At 33.7% G+C, this 17270-nt stretch overlaps 1 pseudogene; it reads left to right on the top strand.

Annotated features, from left to right (window-relative positions):
- Positions 1-17270, top strand: part of LOC149528992 (cationic amino acid transporter 1-like) — a 67420-nt pseudogene that overhangs the window by 48111 nt on the left and 2039 nt on the right.

Below are 17270 nucleotides of genomic sequence, written 5' to 3'. Positions count from 1 at the left end.
AGGTCAACCTGGGTCAACCTATTCCCTAAGATATCAATGTCTTGGGTTTGTAACCCAAGTTTTTGGGACTATAGAGGGTCTAGGTGTAATGTGTATCATGGATTGATAAAATGAGATTAGATTTGGGAAATGGGGTCTAGAAAGAGGAGGGTGTATAGAAATTAGATCCTACCTCAGCCCATGAGTGATTAGAAAAAATAAAAAAATCAAGGAGAATGTATTAGGTCCTAGTTCAAATTCAATTTAGAGAGAGAGAGAGAGAGAGAGATCCAAGTACAATTAAAGAGTAGCTAAAATTTTATAAATTGCAGTATGTCTAATTTAAGATGATATAGTTTATTTTGATGATGGTTGGTGATCTTTTAATTGTCTTATCATGATCTTATTAATGTTTGATTATTATTTAGTGTTACTGTAAATGCTAAAGGGGGGAATTATTAGCATAATTGATGCAAATATCTTGAAGAACATGCCTAATGGTGATTGAATCAGTTATTGTGTCGTTAATGATGTCAACTTGATAGCCAGTGATAATATGTTTACTAGAAAGACAAGTCAAGTGTGCAATTTTTTTGTGTGACGAGTTAGCATGCATGATTGGTATGGGAGACTCTGAGATGTTTCTAGTTTTTATATATGTAATTTCATGTGCTGCATGGTATCGAGTTAGTTATGATTAATTAAATTGAGATAGACATTTGATCAGTTTAATTAGTTTATGACAAACAAATATTAATTTGATTAGTTTGTCAAATCTATGTTGTTTCAAGTGATGGAATTTAGGATTTATGATGATTACAAAGTTGTTGGATCATAGTAAAATATTTTTTTAATTGGTTAACATGAAGGTATGTTTTGGATAAATTGAATAAAGTTAAGGAAGAAAAAATGAAGAAACATTGGTGTTTGATCTTGAACCAATAGCATGTAGGTTATTCCCAATAGATCTTTCACAATGTTGAGTTGGTTGATGATGTGTAAATGGTGTGTGATCAATATTTTTTGATGGATTGGTTATACATTGGGAATTATGATGGAATTTCTTGGAATTGTGTATGCTCATTTGAAAAGGTAAAAAGGCCGAATATTCTATGCTAGATTGATGTGTGATTGAAGAGGTTGATCATGTGGTACCAACTAATGGTGAATTAGGGTTAATAATGCATTTTGATAAAACAAAGATAGATCTCATGAGGTGACATGTTTAGGGTTAGGTTTACCTAAAGAAGAGAAGTAGATGTATATAGAAAATGTATTTTGCAAGTGTCAGTGGAAGAGATCAAATTTGTTTATTGAAAACGATTGTGTAATCAAGCAGGTAGCTAAATGTCTTTCCTATAATATGCAAATGGTGAATTGAAAAGGATTTGTTCAAGAAATACTAAAATATTATTTCTCATATCATTCTATTTGGTTAAAATTTGAAGAGTTTGTCAAGTTAAAAGTCTCTAAAAAAATTTAACTCCTAATAGGGTGAGAAGTATCTAAAATTAACTCCTTAAAAGGAGTGGCTTATTAGTTTGAATTAGAAAATACTTTTGTATCGTTACTCCTAACAGAGTAAAAATATTAACAAGTCTGAGGATAATCCCTTAATTGAGCAACTCCTAATAGTATCTTCTCCTAACGAGGCATCATTGTAAGCTCCTAATAGGGTCATGACACATTTCAGAGGAGTGCAAAATACTTGTGGGTATTAACTCTTGCCATTGTTTTTCTCTATGACAAAGGGTTTCCATGATAAAAAATAGTTGTGTTATTATGTTTACTTGTGTGGATGCTTTTGTGATTCGTTTTATAATTAATTTCACAAGTTAACGTGGAATGAATGGATGAATGGTTAGATGCTATATCTGGTATTGATTAATCACTGCTAGTCGTTTACTAATTCACACCTACCATCTTGCTCGATTTCTCATCAAGGGAAGAAGACTTAATTGGCTCTTATTAGATGAGTAATTCTCGACTATCATTTTGGAAAGTTTGTGTAAAGCTTTGTTATTTCCCTCTATGTTTTATTTGAGAAATAAGTCCCTTATTATTTGTAGACTTTTTCCTCTAAGAAGGAATTTGATAATCTAGAAATCAATAATGTTTAATGATAATCTAGGAATTTCTTCTACATACCATTAATAATTCATTTTGTACATTTATCAAATCTTATTGACTAATCATTACATATACAAAAGCATGCAACTACTAGTTACATACAAACAAGTCTTAATTTTTTTTTAAACTCAATACCAAGGTGTAAAATCTGAAACATGACATTGTATTGAACAAATTCTTATATCTGATTTTAAAGCTCGATATCACATCCCAAATAAGATTTTTGGATTTCTTAACAAAATTGAAAATATTATACTTTTTGATATCTAATTTTTTAACAAAAATGAAATAGATACCAATCAAAACATGTATTTAAATTTATCTTTCATATGTAATAACCGTTTCTTTGTTCTTCTTGATTTCACAAAACATTTAATTTCCAAAACATAATGTATGAATCGATGTCTTTCAACTTAATCAGCCGGAATAAATTCAACCCAATCTGTGTTACCAAAGACAAATTAAATGATATCTTGCATAGACAAGAGATTCTAAACAAACTTTGATGGTCAATATTGAATCAATTATTAAAACAAAAACCATGGAATTGATTTAAATCAGTCTATCGATTCTGAATTAGTTTAATATCTTGAATTAAACCATGAATAAGAACTGATACCCAGCAAACATAACTATAACAACAAACAAAACTTAATTGATTGCATGTATATGATACATAGCATAATAAATATGGTCCAAACCTATTGAACATATGCACTCTATATTCTACTATCTTCTAAACTGCCCTTTCCTGTGGGCGATAGCCAGGAATCAATGTATAATGATAACATTTCTTTCATCCCGAATGTGATCAACTACTAAAAACTCTTGGCTTTCGTTTGCATGCATTCACGTTCAGGTCTGGAGCATATGGTTTTTCAGTGATGGCTAAATTTCTTTCTCCCCTTTCATTTTACGTATTAAGGCAAAATATCGATTGTCAATTTTTTAAATTTATAGATAATTTAAAAATTATTTTAAATTTAAATATTTTGTAAATGAAAGCAATAAATATTAATTAATAATATGTTCAAAATTCTTAACAAATAATTTAAAATTATAAATTAGTAATATATACAAAAATATCAAATAAAAAAAGAAGTTTCTAAATTAATAATGTAAAAAATACATAAAAATAAAATTTTTAAAATTCATTATATTCTTATTTCAACAAAGATTGTGAATTAATATAAATATACAATCATCAAAACAGAAACATATCTAAATAGAAACAAAAATATATACTATAAAATTATAGCCTATTACAATCGTAAATTTTTTCAGCCTATTATATACAGTTTAAAAGATGATAAAAAAAACAGACTATACACTCTTATATGGCAATGCTAAAACTATATGGAACGTTCTTCTGACTACAGACGAAGTAAAATTGCTCTCTCCCAAATACGCTGCTTTTGATTAGTAATTGTTGTCAATCTGCCAATTCATCATACCATTTCAACACTTCCAAAACTTTTAAACTAATCGTCAATTTTTTTTAAAACAAGAAAAAAAAGTTTAATTGATGAAAGCTTCGGCAGCAATTCCACTTAGAAAGCCTCCCCCTTAATTAGGAATGAATTTTGAAAAAAATTATATAGATTCTGCATCCACGGGAAACCTTTACAAATTCTCGACTACATTCAGTGTACATATAGGCAAACACAATCATACATATATTCTCGCACATTCCCTTTAATTCTACTTTCCAAAACATGCTTTTTGAATCTTCACATATAATGCGTCTTTAATGGTCATCCCGAAACAGACATTTGAAAATATTTAATGAATTTACGTTCCTCGCAGATTTTGCTGCCAACAAAATATATGCAGGAGGGATTCGTTGTGCTTGAAGTCTTTCATTAAGTTGGAGGATTCTTTTTGCTATACCTGCTTTGGTTCAATTGAAGGTTTTTCTTGATAATCCTGATTTGATCAAGTAGAGAATTCTTTTTGCTGTTCCTGATTAGGGTTTCTTGTGAATCTGCCGTTTGACATTATGGAATGCGCATTCGGGAAGGGCCAACTTCTACCAGAAGAGTCCTTCCAGAGTTGGGGAAATTATGCAAATGCATTGAAAGATACTAAAAACAGATTTAGGGATAGGTTATTTTCAAGGTCTTCAGCTGAGGTGGAAATAAATGAAGTCAGGGTTCGTAGTGGACATGAAATCAAGAAGACTCTCAACTGGTGGGATATTATCTGGTTTGGTGTGGGTTCAGTCGTTGGTGCTGGAGTCTTTGTCTTAACAGGATTGGGAGCCCATCGGGATGCTGGCCCTGCAGTTTTATTGTCCTATGCTGTTTCAGGATTTGCTGCAATGCTTTCTGTGCTTTGTTATACTGAGTTCGCTGTAGAAATTCCTTCAGCAGGTAACACTCTATATTCTATTTATTAGGATAAATAATAAAAAAATAGCAACTTTTTTCACAAATATTTTATTGATTAAATAAATTATTAAAACTAATATTCAATTGAATAGATTATTGTTAATAGACAATACGATTAAATAAATTATTGAAACTAATGTTCAATATAAATATTGAATAGATTATTGTTAATAGACAATACGTTTGTTCATTTTTTACTAATATTTTTAAAGGCTTCTAGATTTTAACTGTTTTTATCTTTCTTAATCAATTTTATAATAATATCTTATAATCCTATGAGACCAAACAGTCTAAGGGACCATGCTTAAAAAAATCTAAACCATTTTCATATTCTTTCAATGTCAGCCCTCTGGTATGAGTTTTTATTCACAAAACAAGTGATTTTGTACAGTCTTGCTTTGTCAAACAATTCATACAGACAATCCTCCTTCATATTGTTCTCATATTGCTCATAGATATCCTAATACAACTGTACATTAAAAAAATAAAATGTCATTCTGCTTTCAAAACACCTTTCACTGCAGAAAATACACATTTTGTCATCCCAGATCTACTTGAAAATGATCTGAAATATTGATTCTAAAGGATTGATAGTGCTGTTGTTAGTGCTGAATCTTATGGAGGTCATCCGAAACCTCCTTGAATATGATCTGAAATATTGATACAAAAGGATTATTAGTGCTGAATTTGATCAAGAATTAAAATCTAGAGTTGCTAATTGTTCAAAAGTCTCATTGATTGTTTTAAAGAAGCTAAATGATGAATTAAAACAGCAGCACAAAGAATAAAAAACAGAGCATAAAACAGAGCTTAAAAACAGAGCAGCAAAACTCAAATATATCAAAGAGCTATAAAGTTTCTTCTTGTTATTACAGCTGAGAGGAATGCTCTATTTATAGAGCTCATACATATTTCTAGAGGGTTCTTGAGAAGCTTCAAGAAAGGAAGCACTCTAGAGATTTCTACATAATTTTAAATTCAAATTTTGCACAAAGAGAGAGGCTCCAAGAAGCAAGTAGAAAGTTCTGGACTGTGCATTAAATGCCCAGCTACTATAATAAACATTATTTTTAACACCCCCCCATAATGTTTATTTGGAGAGAGTGGGAACATCTTTGAGCTGCAATAGATTTCTAAATTTCGTAGATTTTACAATAGACAATGCTTTTGTAAATATATCAGCAAGTTGATCTTCTGTTCCGCAAAATTGAAGCTCCACCTCTTGTCTTTCAATTAGATCTCGAACAAAATGATGATGCACTTCTATATGCTTGGACCTTGCATGATATACTGGATTTTTTGCTAGCTTGATAGTACTTTGATTATCACAAAATATTGTTGTTGGAGAGTCTTGTGGATGATGCAATTCTTCAAGTAACCTCCTAAGCCATAATGCTTCTTGAGATGCCTTTGATAAACCAATATATTCAGCTTCTGTAGATGAGAGTGACACTGTTGATTGCTTCTTGCTACTCCACGAAATCGGTCCTGATCCAAGATGGAAGATATATCCTGAAGTTGACTTTCTATCATCAATGTCACCTGCATAATCAGAATCTGTATATCCAACTAAAGTAGGTTCTCCTCCATATTTGTATTCAATGCCAAGCTGGTAAGTACCCTTAATATATCTTAATATTCTTTTAGCTGCTTTCCAGTGTTCAATGTGTGGATCTGCCATGTATCTTGATACAATACCAACTGCATATGCAATATCTGGTCTAGTTATAGTAAGATACAAAAGATTTCCAACAAGCTGCCTATATAATTTTCCATCCACTTTCTTTTGAGTAGAGTTAGCACCTAACTTTACTCCTATTTCACATGGTGTATTACATGGTTTACAATCACTCATATTGAATTTTTTAAGTACATCAAGAGCATATTTAGTTTGAGAGAGCATGATTCTTCCTTCTTCTTGCCATACTTGCATACCCAAAAAATAGTGCATTAGTCCTAAATCAGTTATTTCGAAAGCTTGTTTGAGTTGATTTTTAGTTATCTCAATATCATGTGCGTGATTTCCTGTAATAATCAAGTCATCCACATACAATACAATGATAACAACCTTATTATCACAATATTTTACATACACATCTGGATCAGCATTACTTCTTTTAAATCCAACTTCTAGGAAGTACTTATTAATTTTTGAGTACCATTCCCTTGGTGCTTGTTTGAGACCATAGAGTGATTTTCTTAATCTACACACCAAATTCTCTTCTCCATACTTAATAAATCCTGGTGGTTGTTGCATATAAATTTCTTCTTTTAAGTCACCATGCAAAAATGCACTTTTTACATCCATTTGAAAAATTTTCCAACCAAACTTTGCAGCTAAAGCAACTATTGTACGAATGGAAGTCATCTTAGCTACTGGAGCAAAGGTTTCAGTATAGTCTATACCTTCTTCTTGTGAGAAACCTTTAGCCACTAACCTTGCTTTGTATTTTTCAATAGCTCCATCTGATGTGAATTTGGTTCTATAGGTCCACTTGCAACCAACCACATTTTTGCCTTCTGGAAGTGTTGTTAGTTCCCATGTTCCATTCTTCATCAAAGAATTGTATTCTTCTTGCATAGCTGCTTCCCATTCTTCTTTTCCTTTTGCTTCTTCATATGTGTTTGGAGTGTCAACCTGCATCACCTTAGTCATAAGAGCATAGTTAGCAAATATATATCTAGGACCTTCTTGATAAATTTCTTTGATGCTTCTAAATTTCTTTGGATTTTCATTATCACTTTCTTGAGTCTCATCCCATGTAGTGGTTTGCACACCTTGACTTTGACTATTGGTAGAAGTAGAATTTTCTTCATCAATCAAAATTGGAAAGAAAGATAATGTTGGAGAATTATCATTCTTAACATCTTCATCAAACCATACATTTCTTTTAATATAGATTTCATTAGTTCTAGGATTGTATAACCTATATCCTTTCGATTCCTCACTATATCCAACCATTGTGCACTTCTCGCTTTTCCTTTCAAGTTTGCTCCTCCTTTCATCAGGAATGTGAGCATATGCTTTACAACCAAAAATTCTAAAATGAGATACTGTAGGCTTTCTTCCACTCCATGCCTCTTCTGGTGTTATGTTCAAAACTGCCTTAGTAGGTGTTCTATTCAAGATATATACGGCAGTATGAACTGCTTCAGCCCAAAATTTAGCTTCTAGATTTCTAGAATGAAGCATGCACCTAGCCATTTCTATTATAGTTCTATTTTTCCTTTCAGCAACACCATTTTGTTGGGGTGAATAAGAGATAGTTGATTCCTTTTTAATGCCATGTTCTTTACAAAAATCTAAAAGAGCTTTATTCATGTATTCAGTCCCTCTATCAGTTCTTAGTATCTTTAAGTACTTTCCACTTTGTTTTTCAGTCAAAGCTTTAAACTCTTTAAACTTTTGAAACACTTCATCTTTCTTTTGTAGAAAATACACCCAAATTCTTCTACTATAATCATCTATAAAAGTGAGGGCATACCTTGATCCTCCAATTGATGATGTTTTGAAAGGACCCATTACATCACTATGGACTAAATGTAGAGGAGTTTTTGCTCTCCATGATTTACCTTGAGGAAAACTTTCCACATGTTGTTTTCCCATTGCACATCCTTCACACACCTTAGGGCTTAATGATATCTTTGGCAGCCCATGCACCATTTGTAATTTCTCCATAAGCTTGAGACTTTGAAAATTGATGTGCCCCAAACGCTCATGCCATAACCTGCTCATATCATCATATTGAGCAATAGCACACATATGTTTATCTCCATATTTAGAAGTAAATTCTTGAAATTTATATAAACCATTCTCCATTTTACCAATTGCAATGACTCTATAATTATCATTGACATCCTTGATTAAGCACTTATCATTGTAGAATTCTATTTTATGTCCTTGACTTGCAATTTGAGATACTGAAAGCAGATTTGTTTTTAATTCAGGGACTAATTTCACATTTTTGAACAAACCATTATCAATTATGACATTACCAGTCCCTTTAACTTCTAAAGCACTATTATCCCCCAAATATATTTTCTCTACATTATTTTCACTTATTGATTCAAATTGATTCTCATTATGAGACATGTGTTGTGTAGCACCAGAATCAATAACCCAATCTTCTTTGAAAGTATTATTTTCTTTAAGTGCAACACAAAATGCATTTCTTTTAGAATCTCCTAATTTTGGATAATTATTTACTTTCTTTTCTACATCTCTTTTCTTCTTGAAACATTCATTTGCCTTATGACCCACTTTACCACAATAATGACATTTCCATTTACTTCTATTATGATCTATATATGAAATACTCTTATTTTCATTCTTCCAATTTCTTTCTTTAGATTCATTTTCTTGTGACTTCTTATAATATTGTTTTCCTTTCATTACAAATGCTTGAGATTCACCATCAAATGATTCTTTTTCTTTAACTTGTCTTTTCTCTTCTTGAACCAACTTAGCACACAATTCTTCTGATTTAATACTTTTTAATTTATCTGCAGTATCTAAACCCCTTATAAATGATTGATAAGATCCTGGAAGACTTTGTAATATAATTTGCACAAAATCTTTATCATCTATATCTTTTCCAAGAGAAGCAAGCTCATTTTTCTTTTCCTTTAACTTACTTAAATGTGGGACTATCTCTTGTGAGCTTGATAATTTCAAATTGTATAATTCAGTTGTGAGAGATAAGATCCATACATCACCTGAATTTTGATATAAATCTTTCAAAATCTCCCAAACTTTGACTCCACTTCTCTCATTACGCACTTCTGGAAAAACTTCTTCTGAAAGTGTAAGCTTGATTAGTGCTGCTGCCCTCTTGTCCCTTTTATCCCAATTATCTTGATCATTTCCTGGATTCGTAGGCCTTTGTTCACTACCAGTCACAATATCATAACAATTTTGAAGGGTTAGAGTGATTTCAACATGAGATACCCAATCATAATAATTTTTTCCATTTAATTTAACTGTAGGCAAAGTCACACCAAGTGATTCCATTGTTAAATTCTCTCCCTTTTTTTTTTGGATGAGAATGAAAGATATTTAAGAACTTGAACACCCAAGCTTGAAACTGAAAAAGTCTCACCAATTTGTTGAAGAAAAAAAACTTTTCTTTTGCTGCAATATCCTTCCTTTGATGTAGTTTTTTGTCCCAAACCAAACTGCTGTTCACTCCTTAGTTACAGCCTGCAAATGTAAAGATTCACACAAGAAAAACACATATATTCATTCCAAAAAACATCATATATTCACAGCCCAAAGAACTGAAAATGCTCTGATACCATGATGAATTAAAACAGCAGCACAAAGAATAAAAAACAGAGCATAAAACAGAGCTTAAAAACAGAGCAGCAAAACTCAAATATATCAAAGAGCTATAAAGTTTCTTCTTGTTATTACAGCTGAGAGGAATGCTCTATTTATAGAGCTCATACATATTTCTAGAGGGTTCTTGAGAAGCTTCAAGAAAGGAAGCACTCTAGAGATTTCTACATAATTTTAAATTCAAATTTTGCACAAAGAGAGAGGCTCCAAGAAGCAAGTAGAAAGTTCTGGACTGTGCATTAAATGCCCAGCTACTATAATAAACATTATTTTTAACACTAAAAGAGTTGGTCGAACATAGCACAGGTTTTAGAAAATGTTGATGTTAGTCTATTTGATTGGTTGAGATATAAATAGAGGAGCTTGAGCTGTATGTTTTTTTGAGGTTCTGGAAGTAGGAGAGAAAGGCAAGCATAGCTGCTGCTTGATAGTTCCGAGTTTCTGTTTAGAACCCACAGTCTTTATTCCTTAGCATGAGATCTTATAAACTTAGAAAGGAAACAAACATTATGACATGAAGAAAAGATCTATTTAAGTGATTTTACCATAGAGAAGCTTAGTAATGATAAAGATTTAGCGACAATCTATCAAGTTATACAAGGCTGCTATAATCACCAATCTAAATCCTAACATTTGCACCTAGTGAATCAATGTATGAAACCTATCCATAGAACGTAAACTTTTTATAAATTTCCAAATTATAGATTGTAGAGGATGTGTTTTTTATAAATTTAGAATGAGATTTAATACAAGGTCTTACAAATTGTAGAAGACATTTTAATCAACACTGGGCCTTTGCTCTATTGGTGTCTCTATTGAGCTGTCTCACAAATCTAAATCCTCCATAAGAAAATAAAACAAACTACAAGATGTTTTGAAATTTTCAGTTCCACCTATGCATCTACAGTTTGTGTACAGTAGAAATCTAAATTTAGGCTTCCATCCTCTTTTTGGTTGAATTTTAAAGAGGAATATGATTATGTAAGAATGTTATAATTTAGATATACACACTGTTTCTACTACAAACCTGTGCATAAGTCTGTGCATTTACATGTTGTGTATATAGTCAAACTGGAACATCTCTAAATCATTTAAGCTGTTAACTTTCCGAAAGGAATCTGATCATGTAAAAAATTTTGACTCTAGAACCTATGCAAGAAACTTGCATCTACATGTCAAAAGTCCAACCCTAACATTTCTACATCATTTTGACTTTATTAATTATTGATGCTCAACTTAAAATAAATACTACTTAGATAGCTGTAAAAATTCAATTAATAGCTGTCCAAATTTACATAATTTCAACATTATGTCAATCAGACTTTCCATTCCAAAGATTATTGAGTATTCTACAAGGTTCCATGGGATAGAGTATTTGGACACTTATGGTACAGGTATGAGTACAGCTATTTTTCAAATTAGGGAACAGGGTACTTGGACATATCAAACTTTTTTTTAATATAATTTTATAATTATAGAAAATTTCAAATTATGAGTCATGATAATAGTTTTCGAAAATAAAAATGTTGATATAGTTTGCAAATGTGATTTATTTTTTTCCGTATCAGATTTGCAATATATTTGTAATAATAATATATGATTAATGTCTAGATGCATAACAGAGAAGGGAAACTTTAAAAATGAACAGTAAGATCATAAATCATATAACAATGCCATATTACAATGACAAACTACTAACTTGAACAGCGATAAAATTTACTTTTAATCAGTATTATATCAAAGTTTCAAACTGATTACGTATTGATTAAGCTTGATAACCTACAAGCTGCTACGGAAACAAAATACCGGAACAAAAATTAGAAATCTTTTTGAAGTCCGTAGCTATGATACTCTCCACTGAATACTCATATTTAAGGTATCTAGGTATGTATTCGAGGAGGTGTGGGTACTCGTACGTATTCTATTTTTTCTCATTGCAAAACCAAAAGTTGATTATTCTATTTTACTAACTGTATATGTATCCTAAGAAACTCTCTCTCAAGAAGAGTATTTGTTAGCTATTTATGATTGTGTGTATATTCTTTTTGTGCAGGTGGGTCGTTTGCCTATCTGAGAGTGGAATTGGGAGAGCATTCATAGGTGCAGAAAACATCCTGCTAGAGTATGTTATTGGAGGGGCAACAGTTTTAAGAACATGGACGTCCTACTTTACTTCACTCTTGAATCATAAAGCAACTGATTTCCTCATCAAAACACAACTTACTGAAGGCTACAATGAGTTGGATCCAATAGCAGTTGCAATCCTCATCATAACTGCAGTAATCGCCACAAAGAGCACCAAGTTTACATCGAAGGTAAACTACTATGCATCAATAGTCAACATTGTGGTCATCTTATTTGTTATCATTGTAGGGCTAACACAAGCAAAAGCATCAAACTACTCAGTTTTCTGGCCCTTCGGAGTAAGAGGCATTTGCAATGCAGCTTCAGTACTCTTTTTCGCATATATAGGCTTTGATGCAGTTTCTACAATGGCCGAGGAAACAAAAAATCCGGCTGCTGATATTCCTGTTGGGCTAGTTGGACCCATGGCAGTCATCATAACGGCCTATTGTCTCATGGCTCTGACTCTTTGCTTGATGCAAAACTACAAAGAAATTGATGCTCAAGCTCCATTTAGTGTTGCATTTGAAAGGGTGTGACTGAATTGGGCAAAGTACATTGTAGGCATAGGAGCACTTACGGGCATGACAACTATCCTCGTGGTAAGTGTTTTAGGCCAAGCTCGTTATCTCACCCATATTGCAAGAACACACTTATTACCCCCATAGTTTGCATTAGTACATGAGAAAACTGGAACTCCTATCAATGCAACAATTAAAATGGTCGTAGCCACTTCAATAATTGCATTTTTCACTAAGCTAGAAATCCTTTCAAATCTTCTCTCCATCAGCACTTTGTTCATATTCTGCCTAGTAGCAATTGGGCTATTAGTTAGAAGATACTACGTAATAGGGTGAACAAACAATAGGAACCTATCACTCTTCATCATGTTCATAGTCATTATTATTGGTTCCTCCATTGGGACTGCTATATATTGGGATAGAAGTGATGGGTGGATAGGCTATGTTACTGCGATCCCCATATTGTCCTTGGGGACATTAGGGTTAAGTTTTCTTGTTCCAAAGGTGTGGGGAGTGCCATTGGTGCCATGGACACCTACCTTGTCTATTGCTGTCAATATATTTCTTTTGGGCTCCATAGAAAGTGCTTCCTTCATCTGGTTTTCTGTTTAGACAAGGCTAATTCTGGTCTACTACTTTTTATTTGGACTTCATGCAACCTATTGTGAGAAATATTATAAATTTAAATTACAACTCACAACCTTAAACCTAAAAAATCTTTGCTTGTCACTTAAAAACTACTCAGCACATGAAGGTGCCAAGTGCCAGTTTTGCTCGGCACTTGCTCGACACTTGAAGGTGCCAAGTCACAGATTGCTCGGCACTTGATGGTGTCGAGTGATAGGAAACAAGTGCCAAGTTGGCTTGGCACAAGAAGAGCTCGGCACACAAAAAAATGCTCAGCACCAATAGATGCTGAGTGAGCTCAGCTCCAACTGAGAAAGAGGATGCCGAGTGTTCTGTTCAACTTGAAAAATTATAACTTTAAAAAATTCTAACGTGAATGCTTTCACCATTAAAACCAGAGAGCCAATACATTAAGCTTCAAAAAAACAAACATACTTGTCAAATGCAACATTCAAGGGAAGAGTAATGGATTCAAGTGTGCCTGATTGCTTTACTATTCAACTTGATTAAACCATTACAAAATTTGGGAGCATTCGGCTTCCACCAGAAAAAATCCTAAATTGATAATGCTTCAAAAACTTTAAACATACAACTCTAATGGCTGCATACAATGGTGCCTGGAGCAATCACAACTTCAATAGGACAAATCTAACAATAACAAACTTATAGAGAGAACAGGGGAAACACGTGCAACTACAAGCACAAACTTCTTTTCTTCTTCCTTCTTCTGCTCTGCTCTGCTCTATAACTACTGATCTACTGAAAACACTTTGAATGAATGAATAAACATTCCTTTTGTCACATTTCATTTTCCCCCTCTTTTCTAATTTCAAAAAATCTCACCCACCATATTTATGTTTCTGTCTATTCTAGGTGTCAAAGGTGGTAGGTGAGCATTTGGTACAAGGGGAAAACGTATGCTTCATTTAATATTCCAACACTCCTCCTTTGTCCCAAGCCAAAAAAACAAGGATCAGTGCTGATCCAAATCAACTACACCAAGACACTCTCTTAGGTGTACAAAAGGTCCAATGCCTAGAGGCTTAGTAAAGATGTCTGCTAGCTACTGCTCAGGCTTGCAAAGATCCATCTTGATATTCCCATTCTCCACCAACTCTCTGATGAAGTGATATCTGATCTCAATATGCTTGCTTCTCCCATGGAAGACTGGATTCTTGGATAATGCAATTAATGAGATGTTATCACAATAAATTATGGTTCCATCCTCTTGCCTTTCATTCAAATCTGTCAAGATCCTCCTTAACCAAATAGCTTGACATGTTGCTGCATTTGTTGCTATGTATTCAGCTTCTGCTATAGATTGAAAAACAATAGGTTGCTTCTTGGATGCCCATGAAATTGTACCCGATCCCATATGAAACATGTATTTGGATGTGCTCTTCCTATCATCTATATTTCCAGCCCAATCACTATCCGTGTAACCAACCAACTTGAAATCATCATTTGCAGTATAAAAAATTCCAAATCCCTTGGTACCTTTGACATACCTTAGGATCCTCTTTCCTGCTTGCTAATGGGAATCCTTTGGTGTTTCCATAAATTTGGAAATCAAACTTACTGCATGCATTAGGTCTGGCCGAGTTGCAGTCAAATACATTAAAATTCTAACCATACTCTTGTATAGTGTTAGATCCACTCTCTTGCTAGAGTCTTCCTTGCTCAATTTCAGACCTACTGCTGTTGGTGTGGGGATTGCCTTACTATTCTGCATTTTAAATCTCTCCAAGATCTGCCCTGCATACTTTTCTTGAAAGATGAAGATGCCATTATGCATTTGTTTTACTTCTATGCCTAGAAAGTATTTCAAGAGACCTAGGTCTGTCATTTCAAATTCACTTTTCATGGCCTCTTTAAACTCACCAATTAGAACCTTTTCATTTCCAGTAAAAATTAAGTCATCTACATACAAGACAACAATCAATACATTACCATCTGCTGCCTTGATATAAAGAGTGGGCTCACCATTGCTTTTGCTGAAGCCATTGCTCATCAAATATGAGTCAATCCTTTTGTACCATGCCCGTGGAGCTTGCTCGAGCCCATAAAGAGCTCTCTTCAATCTATATACTTTGTCTTCTTCACCTGCAACTTCATAACCAAGTGGTTGCTCCACATATACTTCTTCTTTCAATGCACCATTAAGGAAGGCAGACTTCACATCCATTTGAAATACCTTTCATTTGTGCTGAGTTGTAATTGCTATGATAGCACGCACAGTTTCCATTCTTGCAATAGGGGCATATGTCTCATCATAGTCTCTTCCATACTGCTATTTGTAGCCCTTGACTACCAACCTTGCCTTATGGCTATCAATCTTGCCTTCAACATTGCATTTGGTCTTATAGACCCATTTCACTCCAATCACTTGCTTCTTTGGAGGAAATTCAGTTAACTCTCATGTCTCATTTCTTTCTATGGCATCTATTTCCTCATCCATGGTCTTACACCATTTCTTCTCCTTAATAGCTTCTTCAAAATATATTGGATCACTATGAAAAAATAATGCAAAATTAACACTCTCATCATAATCTTCATACCTTTCATCTTGGTATATCTCCCTAAGACTCTTGGTCTTTCTTAGTAACAGGGAGGAGAGTGTGGGATTAGAATCTTTAGTGTTGTTGCATTGCCGACTAGCTTGGTCTTCACTAATACTTGGCACAAACACTCAATCATGCCTAGAGAAGCTCGGCAATGACTGAACCTGCTTGCCTTTTCTTCTATTTTCTCCTTCTTGTTGTTGTTCATCAGTGCCCTCTTCACTCATAATTGGCACTTTACTTGAAGTGCTTGGTGACTCATCAGTTGGACCATACCAAGACTGATTTTCAAGAAATTCTACATCTCTTGAAAGAGTCATCTTGTTGTTCAATGGGTCATACAATCTGTATGCCTTTGATTTTGAGTTGTACCCTGTGAAGATGCACTTCACACCTTTGTCATCCAATTTTTTCCTTTTTCCTTTAGGCACATGTGCATATGCAACACATCCAAACACCCTTAGGTGTTCAACTGTCCATCTTCCTTGTGACCATGCTTCCATTGGAATTCTGTCACAGACTGCCTTTGTAGGACACCTATTAATTAGGTAAATTGTTGTTGCCACAGCCTCTCCCCAAAATTTAGTTGGGAGACCTTTCTCTTTCATCATGCTCCCTGCCATTTCAACAATGGTCCTGTTCTTTCTTTCAGCCACTCCATTTTGTTGTGGTGTATAGCTGGCTATGAGTTCTTTCTTTATGCCATGTTTCTTGGAAAAGTTTACAAAAGAATTGAAGTTATACTCCCCTCCTCTATCTGATCTTAGGACTTTGATATAGTGTCCACATTCTCTTTCAGCCTGGGCTTTAAATTCTACAAATTTTTCAAATGCTTTAGATTTATTCTTTAAGAAATACACCCATGTCTTATGACTGAAATCATCAATAAATGTCATAAATAAGTACTCCCCCCAATGGAAGTAACTTGCATAGGACTAACTAAGTCAGTATGCACTAACTCTAATGGATATCTAGCTCTCCTAGAATTTTCAGAATTAAAAGGAAGCCTATGTTGCTTACCCAAAATACAAGCCTCACACTTGTCACATGAATTTCCTATGCGTGGAAAACCTTCTACCATTCTTTTATTTGACAATAAATTAAAACCAGCATAGCCTAGATGACCATACTTGAGGTGCCATAGCCGTGAGGGGTCTTCAATCACACTCCTTAGAGCTGATTGTGTGGGAGGTGCAGCACCAACTTGAGATGAGAAACATGTCTCTATCTTCAAGAGAAACATTCTATTCTTTGTGATTTGAACTGTTGCAAGTAAGTTCTTGCTCCCATCCTTTTCATGGATAACACATGTGTCATTCTCCATCAGCACTTTGTATCCATTTTGAATGAGCTGACCAATGCTCATAAAATTATGCTTCATACCAGGGGCAGAAAACACATTTTGTATTTCTTTCTTCTCACCTTTCTTGGTGCAAACCATAATAGATCCTTTGCCAACAACTGGTAGGGTTCCATTGTTACCCATCTTAATTTTTGATTTGAAACTCTTTTCAATGAATGAAAACAAGGTCTCATTGCCACTCATGTGGTTTCTACATCCACTATCGAGGTACCAAACCTCAGGGCTTCCTTCTTCACC

The sequence above is a fragment of the Cupressus sempervirens genome, chromosome 11 (genome assembly GCF_028749045.1).
Source record: "Cupressus sempervirens isolate cs-2001-9-10 chromosome 11, ASM2874904v1, whole genome shotgun sequence".
Lineage (NCBI taxonomy): Eukaryota > Viridiplantae > Streptophyta > Pinopsida > Cupressales > Cupressaceae > Cupressus > Cupressus sempervirens.
The sequence above is the reverse complement of the archived record's forward strand: the minus strand, read 5'-3'. Positions and strand labels throughout refer to the sequence as shown.